At 49.6% G+C, this 13,804-nt stretch overlaps 14 non-coding genes across 14 annotated transcripts; 5 read left to right on the forward strand and 9 right to left on the reverse strand.

Moving 5' to 3' along the window:
- Positions 1–184: 184 nt before the first annotated feature.
- Positions 185–257, forward strand: Trnav-uac (transfer RNA valine (anticodon UAC)). Its single transcript has one exon. It is a non-coding gene; the product is annotated as a tRNA-Val (tRNA).
- Positions 258–859: 602 nt separating this feature from the next.
- Positions 860–931, reverse strand: Trnap-ugg (transfer RNA proline (anticodon UGG)). Its single transcript has one exon. It is a non-coding gene; the product is annotated as a tRNA-Pro (tRNA).
- Positions 932–2,759: 1,828 nt separating this feature from the next.
- Positions 2,760–2,831, reverse strand: Trnap-cgg (transfer RNA proline (anticodon CGG)). Its single transcript has one exon. It is a non-coding gene; the product is annotated as a tRNA-Pro (tRNA).
- A 235-nt stretch (positions 2,832–3,066) lies between these two features.
- Positions 3,067–3,139, forward strand: Trnav-uac (transfer RNA valine (anticodon UAC)). The gene has a single exon. It is a non-coding gene; the product is annotated as a tRNA-Val (tRNA).
- A 602-nt stretch (positions 3,140–3,741) lies between these two features.
- Positions 3,742–3,813, reverse strand: Trnap-ugg (transfer RNA proline (anticodon UGG)). The gene has a single exon. It is a non-coding gene; the product is annotated as a tRNA-Pro (tRNA).
- A 1,828-nt stretch (positions 3,814–5,641) lies between these two features.
- Positions 5,642–5,713, reverse strand: Trnap-cgg (transfer RNA proline (anticodon CGG)). Its single transcript has one exon. It is a non-coding gene; the product is annotated as a tRNA-Pro (tRNA).
- Positions 5,714–5,948: 235 nt separating this feature from the next.
- Positions 5,949–6,021, forward strand: Trnav-uac (transfer RNA valine (anticodon UAC)). The gene has a single exon. It is a non-coding gene; the product is annotated as a tRNA-Val (tRNA).
- A 602-nt stretch (positions 6,022–6,623) lies between these two features.
- On the reverse strand, positions 6,624–6,695 carry Trnap-ugg (transfer RNA proline (anticodon UGG)). The gene has a single exon. It is a non-coding gene; the product is annotated as a tRNA-Pro (tRNA).
- A 1,828-nt stretch (positions 6,696–8,523) lies between these two features.
- On the reverse strand, positions 8,524–8,595 carry Trnap-cgg (transfer RNA proline (anticodon CGG)). Its single transcript has one exon. It is a non-coding gene; the product is annotated as a tRNA-Pro (tRNA).
- Positions 8,596–8,830: 235 nt separating this feature from the next.
- On the forward strand, positions 8,831–8,903 carry Trnav-uac (transfer RNA valine (anticodon UAC)). The gene has a single exon. It is a non-coding gene; the product is annotated as a tRNA-Val (tRNA).
- Positions 8,904–9,505: 602 nt separating this feature from the next.
- On the reverse strand, positions 9,506–9,577 carry Trnap-ugg (transfer RNA proline (anticodon UGG)). Its single transcript has one exon. It is a non-coding gene; the product is annotated as a tRNA-Pro (tRNA).
- A 1,830-nt stretch (positions 9,578–11,407) lies between these two features.
- Trnap-cgg (transfer RNA proline (anticodon CGG)) lies at positions 11,408–11,479 on the reverse strand. The gene has a single exon. It is a non-coding gene; the product is annotated as a tRNA-Pro (tRNA).
- Positions 11,480–11,714: 235 nt separating this feature from the next.
- Positions 11,715–11,787, forward strand: Trnav-uac (transfer RNA valine (anticodon UAC)). Its single transcript has one exon. It is a non-coding gene; the product is annotated as a tRNA-Val (tRNA).
- A 602-nt stretch (positions 11,788–12,389) lies between these two features.
- On the reverse strand, positions 12,390–12,461 carry Trnap-ugg (transfer RNA proline (anticodon UGG)). Its single transcript has one exon. It is a non-coding gene; the product is annotated as a tRNA-Pro (tRNA).
- Positions 12,462–13,804: the final 1,343 nt, after the last annotated feature.

Genomic DNA, 13,804 nt, shown 5'->3' on the forward strand with positions numbered 1-13,804 from the left:
CACCATGTACGGCTGCAGCTCACCCAGCGTTCTCTCTGGCTGTCGCGGTTGGATTGTTTTCATCGACTTCTTGTACTATAGGAACCTCACGAATCGGAGAGAGCTCGTAGCCGATGCCCTTGCTAACACAGAAGAAAAACTGTTGCTACCACGAGTCTCCGGGTGGCACATCAGACGATCCGTCGTTTCCGTGGTGTAGCGGTTATCACGTCTGCTTTACACGCAGAAGGTCCCCGGTTCGATCCCGGGCGGGAACACAACAATTTTAATCCGCTTATCGGATTTCATTTCCGGGATGACCTCACGGATGCGTATGCAGAGACAATCAATGTCATATTCTAGATGGATAGGGCGTCATTTTACTGTCAAATACTGTTGCTCTCTTATTGCACCGGTATTTGGTAACTGAGAACGCCCCTAGCTCCATTATGGCTGGCAAAATTTACAACCCGGTTCTTCAGGGCTACTTCAGGTGCGCTTCCTACTGGCTATCCTGAGCTCGCGCTACTCGCCTTGTCACGGCTGTGTCAAAGTGTGAAGGTAACTAATAATGAGAAACTCTTAGCCACGCTCAGTCTTACGTCCCACCCATTGGTTGTTGCCGTCGCTAGTAAGATGAAGGTAGACTGTCGCACAATCAAGCTGAATCTCCACTCACGGTGCACATATTCCGCAAAGACAACCTTGTTTTCCGTTGCAAGAAAAATTACCGTCTGCCTTTCTACCGAATTCCACCTACGTACTTTACTGGTGCCGGATTCTTGTTATATCCACGTGATATAACAGGCGTCTTACTCTTCATTGAGGAGCTGCAACCGGGACTGAGTTCCACCTACTCTTCAGCACGGTCAAAATGGCAGGGCTCGTCCGGGATTTGAACCCGGGACCTCCTGCACCCAAAGCAGGAATCATACCCCTAGACCAACGAGCCACCTGCCCGCACCACTCAAGCTAATCACAAGTAGTGCATCTCCCAGGGAACACAAACTTTCACGTGAATTCGCAAGATAAGCGCTTTCTGCAGGCAGCACTCACCACTGATGAGAAGAATATTAAAGGCACCGAATAAAAAGCGAAATAACTTCATCGAACTCTGCTTATGAACAGCCGGCAGTGCCTCAGTTTCCGTATGTGGTTTCTCAGGGTTAAGAGAAGGCGAATGCACTAAACAAAATAACATCGGGAAAGCAAGCACCAACTCATAATGAAAATATTGAAGAATATATTGCAAGCAAAACTTCCAGAAGACGAATACTGAAGACGCCACAGACAAAAGAATTATTCTATGCAGCAACGATCATCTAGGAAGCGTGAATTGCATGTGCCGCTCCACCACACAACTTCTTTTGATACTGTTTTACTTATTCTAAATTTTCATTACCTGATCGTCTCTAGAATACTGTGTGATTATCACGTGGTTTCCTCCTTCCAACAGCGATAGTGGTAAGTAAATCGACTACAAAATCTTTCAAAGTAGGTCAGACACCAAAAAAAAAAAAAAAATCGGAGCTGCGTGTAGCTCATGTCATTCTGCTTCAAAGGTAATTCAGCGGCTGGGAGTAGTGGCGTACTCCTGTAATCCAAGCTTCCGAGAGGCCGTTGTGTGGGAGAGATCTGGAAACAACTACAGATTCGGCCGTTTCGCGAGCTCAGGAACGGCCGCGGTACCTTCATCGAGCTCTGCAGATCAACAGATGACGGTGTGGAAATTTCGGCAAGCGGTGGCTAAGGGTTAAGAGAAGCCGAACGCACTAAACACAAGAACGTCGGGAAACCGAAGCACGTAACTATAAGATTGCGGAATGCAGTGCAAAAGCAAAACTTCGAGAAGACCAACTCTGAAGCCATCGGCGCGCTAGGAGTTACTCCGCGCAGCAGCGATCATCTAGGAAGAGCGAGACGGGGGTGTCGCTCGACCACACAACAAATTTTTACTTAATCCAAATTTGCAATACCGGTTCGTCACTAGAATACTGCGCCTTGGTTCTTCCAAAAGCGATAGTAATAAGCACGTCGACTACAGCGTCATTTAGGGTAGTGAGTCAGACATGGAGAGGATAAAGGGCGGGTGGAATGTGCAACGACAGGGGGCATTGCAGGGCGGGCGCCGACTCCTTGCGCTGTGGCGCCGGCGGCGGCCTGGAGGGGCTGGGGCTGCTGGTGCCTCCATGTAGAGCTGCCGCCGAGCCCAGGCGCCGTGCCGCTAACGAAGCGATCGCCTTTGGTGACATCTTTTGCAATAACGACTGCGCGAATCGACGGTATCTCGTAAGGAAAGAAAGAGCAGCAGATGCTGCTGAGGACTCTCCCTCGAGCGTTTCCGATGACTTCTTGAGCTCTTATTCGACATGGCATTCAGGCAGTCAAGGGTGCTGTCGATTGTTTCACACGAATGCGAAATACCGGCATTGTGATTTTTACGCCACAATGGCGATCGTCCTACAAGTTGTATCACATGTGGAGGGCAGAGCGTAGCAGTTTCCGTGGTGTAGCGGTTATAACGTCTGCCTAACACGCACAAGGTCCCCGGTTCGATTGCGGGCGGAAACACGTTTTCGTCGCACTCAGCAAGACACTTGCTACGATCTCTACTGTGACCATTTAAATCAACTTCAAACGTTCCACCAGCAGGGTGCACATGGCTCAAATGAAACTGTTTCAGAACTGGTTGTCGGATTTAGCGCTGACTTGGAGGCCTGGAAATGCGCGAAACAGCCGCCGCCATGCGGTTTGTTAGCACACCGTTGTACAAAACGCAAGGGCTCGTCCGGGATTCGAACCCGGGACCTCCTGCACCCGAAGCAGGAATCATACCCCTAGACCAACGAGCCTGTTCGTTCCGAAAACACACTGCATGTGAATGACGCCACCGATGATGGTCTCACCATGTACGGCTGCAGCTCACCCAGCGTTCTCTCTGGCTGTCGCGGTTGGATTGTTTTCATCGACTTCTTGTACTATAGGAACCTCACGAATCGGAGAGAGCTCGTAGCCGATGCCCTTGCTAACACAGAAGAAAAACTGTTGCTACCACGAGTCTCCGGGTGGCACATCAGACGATCCGTCGTTTCCGTGGTGTAGCGGTTATCACGTCTGCTTTACACGCAGAAGGTCCCCGGTTCGATCCCGGGCGGGAACACAACAATTTTAATCCGCTTATCGGATTTCATTTCCGGGATGACCTCACGGATGCGTATGCAGAGACAATCAATGTCATATTCTAGATGGATAGGGCGTCATTTTACTGTCAAATACTGTTGCTCTCTTATTGCACCGGTATTTGGTAACTGAGAACGCCCCTAGCTCCATTATGGCTGGCAAAATTTACAACCCGGTTCTTCAGGGCTACTTCAGGTGCGCTTCCTACTGGCTATCCTGAGCTCGCGCTACTCGCCTTGTCACGGCTGTGTCAAAGTGTGAAGGTAACTAATAATGAGAAACTCTTAGCCACGCTCAGTCTTACGTCCCACCCATTGGTTGTTGCCGTCGCTAGTAAGATGAAGGTAGACTGTCGCACAATCAAGCTGAATCTCCACTCACGGTGCACATATTCCGCAAAGACAACCTTGTTTTCCGTTGCAAGAAAAATTACCGTCTGCCTTTCTACCGAATTCCACCTACGTACTTTACTGGTGCCGGATTCTTGTTATATCCACGTGATATAACAGGCGTCTTACTCTTCATTGAGGAGCTGCAACCGGGACTGAGTTCCACCTACTCTTCAGCACGGTCAAAATGGCAGGGCTCGTCCGGGATTTGAACCCGGGACCTCCTGCACCCAAAGCAGGAATCATACCCCTAGACCAACGAGCCACCTGCCCGCACCACTCAAGCTAATCACAAGTAGTGCATCTCCCAGGGAACACAAACTTTCACGTGAATTCGCAAGATAAGCGCTTTCTGCAGGCAGCACTCACCACTGATGAGAAGAATATTAAAGGCACCGAATAAAAAGCGAAATAACTTCATCGAACTCTGCTTATGAACAGCCGGCAGTGCCTCAGTTTCCGTATGTGGTTTCTCAGGGTTAAGAGAAGGCGAATGCACTAAACAAAATAACATCGGGAAAGCAAGCACCAACTCATAATGAAAATATTGAAGAATATATTGCAAGCAAAACTTCCAGAAGACGAATACTGAAGACGCCACAGACAAAAGAATTATTCTATGCAGCAACGATCATCTAGGAAGCGTGAATTGCATGTGCCGCTCCACCACACAACTTCTTTTGATACTGTTTTACTTATTCTAAATTTTCATTACCTGATCGTCTCTAGAATACTGTGTGATTATCACGTGGTTTCCTCCTTCCAACAGCGATAGTGGTAAGTAAATCGACTACAAAATCTTTCAAAGTAGGTCAGACACCAAAAAAAAAAAAAAAATCGGAGCTGCGTGTAGCTCATGTCATTCTGCTTCAAAGGTAATTCAGCGGCTGGGAGTAGTGGCGTACTCCTGTAATCCAAGCTTCCGAGAGGCCGTTGTGTGGGAGAGATCTGGAAACAACTACAGATTCGGCCGTTTCGCGAGCTCAGGAACGGCCGCGGTACCTTCATCGAGCTCTGCAGATCAACAGATGACGGTGTGGAAATTTCGGCAAGCGGTGGCTAAGGGTTAAGAGAAGCCGAACGCACTAAACACAAGAACGTCGGGAAACCGAAGCACGTAACTATAAGATTGCGGAATGCAGTGCAAAAGCAAAACTTCGAGAAGACCAACTCTGAAGCCATCGGCGCGCTAGGAGTTACTCCGCGCAGCAGCGATCATCTAGGAAGAGCGAGACGGGGGTGTCGCTCGACCACACAACAAATTTTTACTTAATCCAAATTTGCAATACCGGTTCGTCACTAGAATACTGCGCCTTGGTTCTTCCAAAAGCGATAGTAATAAGCACGTCGACTACAGCGTCATTTAGGGTAGTGAGTCAGACATGGAGAGGATAAAGGGCGGGTGGAATGTGCAACGACAGGGGGCATTGCAGGGCGGGCGCCGACTCCTTGCGCTGTGGCGCCGGCGGCGGCCTGGAGGGGCTGGGGCTGCTGGTGCCTCCATGTAGAGCTGCCGCCGAGCCCAGGCGCCGTGCCGCTAACGAAGCGATCGCCTTTGGTGACATCTTTTGCAATAACGACTGCGCGAATCGACGGTATCTCGTAAGGAAAGAAAGAGCAGCAGATGCTGCTGAGGACTCTCCCTCGAGCGTTTCCGATGACTTCTTGAGCTCTTATTCGACATGGCATTCAGGCAGTCAAGGGTGCTGTCGATTGTTTCACACGAATGCGAAATACCGGCATTGTGATTTTTACGCCACAATGGCGATCGTCCTACAAGTTGTATCACATGTGGAGGGCAGAGCGTAGCAGTTTCCGTGGTGTAGCGGTTATAACGTCTGCCTAACACGCACAAGGTCCCCGGTTCGATTGCGGGCGGAAACACGTTTTCGTCGCACTCAGCAAGACACTTGCTACGATCTCTACTGTGACCATTTAAATCAACTTCAAACGTTCCACCAGCAGGGTGCACATGGCTCAAATGAAACTGTTTCAGAACTGGTTGTCGGATTTAGCGCTGACTTGGAGGCCTGGAAATGCGCGAAACAGCCGCCGCCATGCGGTTTGTTAGCACACCGTTGTACAAAACGCAAGGGCTCGTCCGGGATTTGAACCCGGGACCTCCTGCACCCGAAGCAGGAATCATACCCCTAGACCAACGAGCCTGTTCGTTCCGAAAACACACTGCATGTGAATGACGCCACCGATGATGGTCTCACCATGTACGGCTGCAGCTCACCCAGCGTTCTCTCTGGCTGTCGCGGTTGGATTGTTTTCATCGACTTCTTGTACTATAGGAACCTCACGAATCGGAGAGAGCTCGTAGCCGATGCCCTTGCTAACACAGAAGAAAAACTGTTGCTACCACGAGTCTCCGGGTGGCACATCAGACGATCCGTCGTTTCCGTGGTGTAGCGGTTATCACGTCTGCTTTACACGCAGAAGGTCCCCGGTTCGATCCCGGGCGGGAACACAACAATTTTAATCCGCTTATCGGATTTCATTTCCGGGATGACCTCACGGATGCGTATGCAGAGACAATCAATGTCATATTCTAGATGGATAGGGCGTCATTTTACTGTCAAATACTGTTGCTCTCTTATTGCACCGGTATTTGGTAACTGAGAACGCCCCTAGCTCCATTATGGCTGGCAAAATTTACAACCCGGTTCTTCAGGGCTACTTCAGGTGCGCTTCCTACTGGCTATCCTGAGCTCGCGCTACTCGCCTTGTCACGGCTGTGTCAAAGTGTGAAGGTAACTAATAATGAGAAACTCTTAGCCACGCTCAGTCTTACGTCCCACCCATTGGTTGTTGCCGTCGCTAGTAAGATGAAGGTAGACTGTCGCACAATCAAGCTGAATCTCCACTCACGGTGCACATATTCCGCAAAGACAACCTTGTTTTCCGTTGCAAGAAAAATTACCGTCTGCCTTTCTACCGAATTCCACCTACGTACTTTACTGGTGCCGGATTCTTGTTATATCCACGTGATATAACAGGCGTCTTACTCTTCATTGAGGAGCTGCAACCGGGACTGAGTTCCACCTACTCTTCAGCACGGTCAAAATGGCAGGGCTCGTCCGGGATTTGAACCCGGGACCTCCTGCACCCAAAGCAGGAATCATACCCCTAGACCAACGAGCCACCTGCCCGCACCACTCAAGCTAATCACAAGTAGTGCATCTCCCAGGGAACACAAACTTTCACGTGAATTCGCAAGATAAGCGCTTTCTGCAGGCAGCACTCACCACTGATGAGAAGAATATTAAAGGCACCGAATAAAAAGCGAAATAACTTCATCGAACTCTGCTTATGAACAGCCGGCAGTGCCTCAGTTTCCGTATGTGGTTTCTCAGGGTTAAGAGAAGGCGAATGCACTAAACAAAATAACATCGGGAAAGCAAGCACCAACTCATAATGAAAATATTGAAGAATATATTGCAAGCAAAACTTCCAGAAGACGAATACTGAAGACGCCACAGACAAAAGAATTATTCTATGCAGCAACGATCATCTAGGAAGCGTGAATTGCATGTGCCGCTCCACCACACAACTTCTTTTGATACTGTTTTACTTATTCTAAATTTTCATTACCTGATCGTCTCTAGAATACTGTGTGATTATCACGTGGTTTCCTCCTTCCAACAGCGATAGTGGTAAGTAAATCGACTACAAAATCTTTCAAAGTAGGTCAGACACCAAAAAAAAAAAAAAAATCGGAGCTGCGTGTAGCTCATGTCATTCTGCTTCAAAGGTAATTCAGCGGCTGGGAGTAGTGGCGTACTCCTGTAATCCAAGCTTCCGAGAGGCCGTTGTGTGGGAGAGATCTGGAAACAACTACAGATTCGGCCGTTTCGCGAGCTCAGGAACGGCCGCGGTACCTTCATCGAGCTCTGCAGATCAACAGATGACGGTGTGGAAATTTCGGCAAGCGGTGGCTAAGGGTTAAGAGAAGCCGAACGCACTAAACACAAGAACGTCGGGAAACCGAAGCACGTAACTATAAGATTGCGGAATGCAGTGCAAAAGCAAAACTTCGAGAAGACCAACTCTGAAGCCATCGGCGCGCTAGGAGTTACTCCGCGCAGCAGCGATCATCTAGGAAGAGCGAGACGGGGGTGTCGCTCGACCACACAACAAATTTTTACTTAATCCAAATTTGCAATACCGGTTCGTCACTAGAATACTGCGCCTTGGTTCTTCCAAAAGCGATAGTAATAAGCACGTCGACTACAGCGTCATTTAGGGTAGTGAGTCAGACATGGAGAGGATAAAGGGCGGGTGGAATGTGCAACGACAGGGGGCATTGCAGGGCGGGCGCCGACTCCTTGCGCTGTGGCGCCGGCGGCGGCCTGGAGGGGCTGGGGCTGCTGGTGCCTCCATGTAGAGCTGCCGCCGAGCCCAGGCGCCGTGCCGCTAACGAAGCGATCGCCTTTGGTGACATCTTTTGCAATAACGACTGCGCGAATCGACGGTATCTCGTAAGGAAAGAAAGAGCAGCAGATGCTGCTGAGGACTCTCCCTCGAGCGTTTCCGATGACTTCTTGAGCTCTTATTCGACATGGCATTCAGGCAGTCAAGGGTGCTGTCGATTGTTTCACACGAATGCGAAATACCGGCATTGTGATTTTTACGCCACAATGGCGATCGTCCTACAAGTTGTATCACATGTGGAGGGCAGAGCGTAGCAGTTTCCGTGGTGTAGCGGTTATAACGTCTGCCTAACACGCACAAGGTCCCCGGTTCGATTGCGGGCGGAAACACGTTTTCGTCGCACTCAGCAAGACACTTGCTACGATCTCTACTGTGACCATTTAAATCAACTTCAAACGTTCCACCAGCAGGGTGCACATGGCTCAAATGAAACTGTTTCAGAACTGGTTGTCGGATTTAGCGCTGACTTGGAGGCCTGGAAATGCGCGAAACAGCCGCCGCCATGCGGTTTGTTAGCACACCGTTGTACAAAACGCAAGGGCTCGTCCGGGATTCGAACCCGGGACCTCCTGCACCCGAAGCAGGAATCATACCCCTAGACCAACGAGCCTGTTCGTTCCGAAAACACACTGCATGTGAATGACGCCACCGATGATGGTCTCACCATGTACGGCTGCAGCTCACCCAGCGTTCTCTCTGGCTGTCGCGGTTGGATTGTTTTCATCGACTTCTTGTACTATAGGAACCTCACGAATCGGAGAGAGCTCGTAGCCGATGCCCTTGCTAACACAGAAGAAAAACTGTTGCTACCACGAGTCTCCGGGTGGCACATCAGACGATCCGTCGTTTCCGTGGTGTAGCGGTTATCACGTCTGCTTTACACGCAGAAGGTCCCCGGTTCGATCCCGGGCGGGAACACAACAATTTTAATCCGCTTATCGGATTTCATTTCCGGGATGACCTCACGGATGCGTATGCAGAGACAATCAATGTCATATTCTAGATGGATAGGGCGTCATTTTACTGTCAAATACTGTTGCTCTCTTATTGCACCGGTATTTGGTAACTGAGAACGCCCCTAGCTCCATTATGGCTGGCAAAATTTACAACCCGGTTCTTCAGGGCTACTTCAGGTGCGCTTCCTACTGGCTATCCTGAGCTCGCGCTACTCGCCTTGTCACGGCTGTGTCAAAGTGTGAAGGTAACTAATAATGAGAAACTCTTAGCCACGCTCAGTCTTACGTCCCACCCATTGGTTGTTGCCGTCGCTAGTAAGATGAAGGTAGACTGTCGCACAATCAAGCTGAATCTCCACTCACGGTGCACATATTCCGCAAAGACAACCTTGTTTTCCGTTGCAAGAAAAATTACCGTCTGCCTTTCTACCGAATTCCACCTACGTACTTTACTGGTGCCGGATTCTTGTTATATCCACGTGATATAACAGGCGTCTTACTCTTCATTGAGGAGCTGCAACCGGGACTGAGTTCCACCTACTCTTCAGCACGGTCAAAATGGCAGGGCTCGTCCGGGATTTGAACCCGGGACCTCCTGCACCCAAAGCAGGAATCATACCCCTAGACCAACGAGCCACCTGCCCGCACCACTCAAGCTAATCACAAGTAGTGCATCTCCCAGGGAACACAAAATTTCACGTGAATTCGCAAGATAAGCGCTTTCTGCAGGCAGCACTCACCACTGATGAGAAGAATATTAAAGGCACCGAATAAAAAGCGAAATAACTTCATCGAACTCTGCTTATGAACAGCCGGCAGTGCCTCAGTTTCCGTATGTGGTTTCTCAGGGTTAAGAGAAGGCGAATGCACTAAACAAAATAACATCGGGAAAGCAAGCACCAACTCATAATGAAAATATTGAAGAATATATTGCAAGCAAAACTTCCAGAAGACGAATACTGAAGACGCCACAGACAAAAGAATTATTCTATGCAGCAACGATCATCTAGGAAGCGTGAATTGCATGTGCCGCTCCACCACACAACTTCTTTTGATACTGTTTTACTTATTCTAAATTTTCATTACCTGATCGTCTCTAGAATACTGTGTGATTATCACGTGGTTTCCTCCTTCCAACAGCGATAGTGGTAAGTAAATCGACTACAAAATCTTTCAAAGTAGGTCAGACACCAAAAAAAAAAAAAAAAAATCGGAGCTGCGTGTAGCTCATGTCATTCTGCTTCAAAGGTAATTCAGCGGCTGGGAGTAGTGGCGTACTCCTGTAATCCAAGCTTCCGAGAGGCCGTTGTGTGGGAGAGATCTGGAAACAACTACAGATTCGGCCGTTTCGCGAGCTCAGGAACGGCCGCGGTACCTTCATCGAGCTCTGCAGATCAACAGATGACGGTGTGGAAATTTCGGCAAGCGGTGGCTAAGGGTTAAGAGAAGCCGAACGCACTAAACACAAGAACGTCGGGAAACCGAAGCACGTAACTATAAGATTGCGGAATGCAGTGCAAAAGCAAAACTTCGAGAAGACCAACTCTGAAGCCATCGGCGCGCTAGGAGTTACTCCGCGCAGCAGCGATCATCTAGGAAGAGCGAGACGGGGGTGTCGCTCGACCACACAACAAATTTTTACTTAATCCAAATTTGCAATACCGGTTCGTCACTAGAATACTGCGCCTTGGTTCTTCCAAAAGCGATAGTAATAAGCACGTCGACTACAGCGTCATTTAGGGTAGTGAGTCAGACATGGAGAGGATAAAGGGCGGGTGGAATGTGCAACGACAGGGGGCATTGCAGGGCGGGCGCCGACTCCTTGCGCTGTGGCGCCGGCGGCGGCCTGGAGGGGCTGGGGCTGCTGGTGCCTCCATGTAGAGCTGCCGCCGAGCCCAGGCGCCGTGCCGCTAACGAAGCGATCGCCTTTGGTGACATCTTTTGCAATAACGACTGCGCGAATCGACGGTATCTCGTAAGGAAAGAAAGAGCAGCAGATGCTGCTGAGGACTCTCCCTCGAGCGTTTCCGATGACTTCTTGAGCTCTTATTCGACATGGCATTCAGGCAGTCAAGGGTGCTGTCGATTGTTTCACACGAATGCGAAATACCGGCATTGTGATTTTTACGCCACAATGGCGATCGTCCTACAAGTTGTATCACATGTGGAGGGCAGAGCGTAGCAGTTTCCGTGGTGTAGCGGTTATAACGTCTGCCTAACACGCACAAGGTCCCCGGTTCGATTGCGGGCGGAAACACGTTTTCGTCGCACTCAGCAAGACACTTGCTACGATCTCTACTGTGACCATTTAAATCAACTTCAAACGTTCCACCAGCAGGGTGCACATGGCTCAAATGAAACTGTTTCAGAACTGGTTGTCGGATTTAGCGCTGACTTGGAGGCCTGGAAATGCGCGAAACAGCCGCCGCCATGCGGTTTGTTAGCACACCGTTGTACAAAACGCAAGGGCTCGTCCGGGATTTGAACCCGGGACCTCCTGCACCCGAAGCAGGAATCATACCCCTAGACCAACGAGCCTGTTCGTTCCGAAAACACACTGCATGTGAATGACGCCACCGATGATGGTCTCACCATGTACGGCTGCAGCTCACCCAGCGTTCTCTCTGGCTGTCGCGGTTGGATTGTTTTCATCGACTTCTTGTACTATAGGAACCTCACGAATCGGAGAGAGCTCGTAGCCGATGCCCTTGCTAACACAGAAGAAAAACTGTTGCTACCACGAGTCTCCGGGTGGCACATCAGACGATCCGTCGTTTCCGTGGTGTAGCGGTTATCACGTCTGCTTTACACGCAGAAGGTCCCCGGTTCGATCCCGGGCGGGAACACAACAATTTTAATCCGCTTATCGGATTTCATTTCCGGGATGACCTCACGGATGCGTATGCAGAGACAATCAATGTCATATTCTAGATGGATAGGGCGTCATTTTACTGTCAAATACTGTTGCTCTCTTATTGCACCGGTATTTGGTAACTGAGAACGCCCCTAGCTCCATTATGGCTGGCAAAATTTACAACCCGGTTCTTCAGGGCTACTTCAGGTGCGCTTCCTACTGGCTATCCTGAGCTCGCGCTACTCGCCTTGTCACGGCTGTGTCAAAGTGTGAAGGTAACTAATAATGAGAAACTCTTAGCCACGCTCAGTCTTACGTCCCACCCATTGGTTGTTGCCGTCGCTAGTAAGATGAAGGTAGACTGTCGCACAATCAAGCTGAATCTCCACTCACGGTGCACATATTCCGCAAAGACAACCTTGTTTTCCGTTGCAAGAAAAATTACCGTCTGCCTTTCTACCGAATTCCACCTACGTACTTTACTGGTGCCGGATTCTTGTTATATCCACGTGATATAACAGGCGTCTTACTCTTCATTGAGGAGCTGCAACCGGGACTGAGTTCCACCTACTCTTCAGCACGGTCAAAATGGCAGGGCTCGTCCGGGATTTGAACCCGGGACCTCCCGCACCCAAAGCAGGAATCATACCCCTAGACCAACGAGCCACCTGCCCGCACCACTCAAGCTAATCACAAGTAGTGCATCTCCCAGGGAACACAAACTTTCACGTGAATTCGCAAGATAAGCGCTTTCTGCAGGCAGCACTCACCACTGATGAGAAGAATATTAAAGGCACCGAATAAAAAGCGAAATAACTTCATCGAACTCTGCTTATGAACAGCCGGCAGTGCCTCAGTTTCCGTATGTGGTTTCTCAGGGTTAAGAGAAGGCGAATGCACTAAACAAAATAACATCGGGAAAGCAAGCACCAACTCATAATGAAAATATTGAAGAATATATTGCAAGCAAAACTTCCAGAAGACGAATACTGAAGACGCCACAGACAAAAGAATTATTCTATGCAGCAACGATCATCTAGGAAGCGTGAATTGCATGTGCCGCTCCACCACACAACTTCTTTTGATACTGTTTTACTTATTCTAAATTTTCATTACCTGATCGTCTCTAGAATACTGTGTGATTATCACGTGGTTTCCTCCTTCCAACAGCGATAGTGGTAAGTAAATCGACTACAAAATCTTTCAAAGTAGGTCAGACACCAAAAAAAAAAAAAAAAATCGGAGCTGCGTGTAGCTCATGTCATTCTGCTTCAAAGGTAATTCAGCGGCTGGGAGTAGTGGCGTACTCCTGTAATCCAAGCTTCCGAGAGGCCGTTGTGTGGGAGAGATCTGGAAACAACTACAGATTCGGCCGTTTCGCGAGCTCAGGAACGGCCGCGGTACCTTCATCGAGCTCTGCAGATCAACAGATGACGGTGTGGAAATTTCGGCAAGCGGTGGCTAAGGGTTAAGAGAAGCCGAACGCACTAAACACAAGAACGTCGGGAAACCGAAGCACGTAACTATAAGATTGCGGAATGCAGTGCAAAAGCAAAACTTCGAGAAGACCAACTCTGAAGCCATCGGCGCGCTAGGAGTTACTCCGCGCAGCAGCGATCATCTAGGAAGAGCGAGACGGGGGTGTCGCTCGACCACACAACAAATTTTTACTTAATCCAAATTTGCAATACCGGTTCGTCACTAGAATACTGCGCCTTGGTTCTTCCAAAAGCGATAGTAATAAGCACGTCGACTACAGCGTCATTTAGGGTAGTGAGTCAGACATGGAGAGGATAAAGGGCGGGTGGAATGTGCAACGACAGGGGGCATTGCAGGGCGGGCGCCGACTCCTTGCGCTGTGGCGCCGGCGGCGGCCTGGAGGGGCTGGGGCTGCTGGTGCCTCCATGTAGAGCTGCCGCCGAGCCCAGGCGCCGTGCCGCTAACGAAGCGATCGCCTTTGGTGACATCTTTTGCAATAACGACTGCGCGAATCGACGGTATCTCGTAAG

Source organism: Schistocerca nitens, chromosome 2, assembly GCF_023898315.1.
Source record: "Schistocerca nitens isolate TAMUIC-IGC-003100 chromosome 2, iqSchNite1.1, whole genome shotgun sequence".
NCBI classification, from domain to species: Eukaryota; Metazoa; Arthropoda; class Insecta; order Orthoptera; family Acrididae; genus Schistocerca; species Schistocerca nitens.